Below are 2,500 nucleotides of genomic sequence, written 5' to 3'. Positions count from 1 at the left end.
GGTGTCCCGATCTTCCCCTCGGACCTTGAAAATCCGGGAGAGGGCCACGTGGAGGTGTCGCGCCGGTTCGTACCCATATCCGCAGCAGGTCTCCAAGGTGAAGAGCCTCTAGTCGATAGAATAATGTAGGTAAGGGAAGTCGGCAAATTGGATCCGTAACTTCGGGATAAGGATTGGCTCTGAGGATCGGGGCGTGTCGGGCTTGGTCGGGAAGTGGGTCAGCGCTAACGTGCCGGGCCTGGGCGAGGTGAGTGCCGTAGGGGTGCCGGTAAGTGCGGGCGTTTAGCGCGGGCGTGGTCTGCTCTCGCCGTTGGTCGGCCTCGTGCTGGCCGGCGGTGCAGGATGCGCGCGCCTGCGCGGCGTTCGCGCCCCGGTGCTTCAACCTGCGTGCAGGATCCGAGCTCGGTCCCGTGCCTTGGCCTCCCACGGATCTTCCTTGCTGCGAGGCCGCGTCCGCCTTAGCGTGCTCCTCCGGGGGCGCGCGGGTGCGCGGATTCTCTTCGGCCGCCATTCAACGATCAACTCAGAACTGGCACGGACTGGGGGAATCCGACTGTCTAATTAAAACAAAGCATTGCGATGGCCCTAGCGGGTGTTGACGCAATGTGATTTCTGCCCAGTGCTCTGAATGTCAACGTGAAGAAATTCAAGCAAGCGCGGGTAAACGGCGGGAGTAACTATGACTCTCTTAAGTAACTCTCTTAAGTAACTATGACTCTCTTAAGGTGGCCAAGTGGCGGCGGTGTGGCTGCATCCGGACTTGGCTTTTCGAAGTGCGGTCTTGATGTAGTCGTGCTGCTGCTGCGAGGTGCCTTCCTTGGGTTATAGTTACAGGGAGAGTGATGCGCAATACATGGGCCTAGCCCTCTTAGCCTCTCCTCTCCTGCGGTCTTCTCCCCTTCTCGTGGGCCCGCTGATTTTCGCAGAGTGGAAGACCGCACCAGGGGCTTGGGGGGGTTACCAGCCCCCCCTCGCATTATCCCTTTATAGTTGGGGGCAGCCTACAAGAAACAAGAGATGGTGGCCCTTCCGCTGAAGGTGCCACCCCAGCTACCCCAGCACCTATCCGGCCAACCGGCCGTAACGAAAATGCGATAGTTTGTGTAGCTCCCTTTGCTTGCAGTGAGTGCCACCGCACTTTTACCACGAAGAACGGTCTCGGGGTCCATCGCCGCCGCCAACACCTTGCGGCCGCCAACGCTGAGATCGTGACGGAGAGGCATCGCGCGAGGTGGACGGAGGAAGAAGTCCTGTCGCTCGCCAAGGCAGAGGCCGAACTGTTCCTTGAGAGGGACGCCCGGTTCTTCTTCGTTAATCAAGAGCTTATTAGGATGTTCCCCGACCGAACGCTTGAGGCAATCAAGTGCCGACGGCGGCAAGCTGCCCACAAGCAGCTTGTCCGCCAATTCATGGAGGCGCTTGAGATCGGTCGGGGGGAAGAGCCGGCGTCCTGCCGGGGAGCAGCGAGCTCGCTGCCTGACGCGGGCGAGGCCGCTGCGCCGCCCGTCGACGCAGCCGAGGACTTCGCGGCCGACACCACCGGGCCGCCGCCGGAGGGGCCGACTGACGCCGCCATCTGGGAGCATCTGGCGGGGCTACCTGCTTCCGCCCAGCGTTTCTCTGCTCTGGATCGAGTCATTGGTCTGGGGCGGGGCACGCCGCCCGATGTCATCCTGGGCATGCTCCCGGATGCCCTTGCGTCGGTCGGGTCCAGGGGGGAGAGGTCGATCACCAGGGCACAGCGGCCGCGCCAATCATCCAAGCGGCCGCCTGCCGCCCCGCCGCTGCAGAAGCGCAAGCGGCGCCGCTGGGAGTTCGCGCGGACACAGGACGCCTTCCGCAGGTCGCGTGCACGTTGCGTGCGCGGCTTGCTGGACGGCACCCTGCTGCAGCCGCCACCCGACATCCCCGGTCTGCTGGACTTCTGGGCGGACCTCTTCACGAAGAAGCCGATCTCCACCGCTGGCTTCATCCGTGACCGCCTTCTCCCGCACTCGGAGCCTGTCGCTCCTGAGTGCCTATGGGGGCCGGTCACACGTGAGGAGGTCGCTGCTGCCTTGCCGCCCAGGGGATCGGCGGCCGGGCCGGACGGCCTGACTCCAGCGGAGCTGCGGCGCCTGCCGCATGAAGTCCTGGTGAAACTCTTGAACCTCTTCCTCCTGGCCCGCGCCCTCCCCGAGCGTCTGCTTCGCGCCCGGACGTCACTTCTCCCCAAAACGGCTGCACCAACATCCCCCGCTGACTTTCGCCCCATTACGGTCTGCTCGGTGTTGGCGCGGACCTTTCACAAGGTTCTCGCGTCACGCCTGATGCGTGCATGTGCTGTGGACGAACGTCAGCGGGCATTCATCCCCCGGGATGGGATGTTGGAAAACACCTTCATCTTGGACACTGCTCTCACCGACGCAGTCCGCTCCTGTCGCTCTGTTTTTGTGGCATCGATCGACGTCTCTAAAGCGTTCGATTCGGTGGACCATGCTGCCCTCCGCCCCGTGCTGAG

The 2,500-nt window shown here is 63.2% G+C and overlaps 1 pseudogene; it reads left to right on the top strand.

Annotated features, from left to right (window-relative positions):
* The window catches only part of LOC126436545 (large subunit ribosomal RNA), a 7,983-nt pseudogene that overhangs the window by 2,191 nt on the left and 3,292 nt on the right, over positions 1-2,500 (top strand).

The sequence above is a fragment of the Schistocerca serialis genome, unplaced genomic scaffold, assembly GCF_023864345.2.
Source record: "Schistocerca serialis cubense isolate TAMUIC-IGC-003099 unplaced genomic scaffold, iqSchSeri2.2 HiC_scaffold_1239, whole genome shotgun sequence".
In the NCBI taxonomy this organism is placed as follows: Eukaryota; Metazoa; Arthropoda; class Insecta; order Orthoptera; family Acrididae; genus Schistocerca; species Schistocerca serialis.
This window is presented reverse-complemented; position numbering and strand designations above follow the sequence as displayed.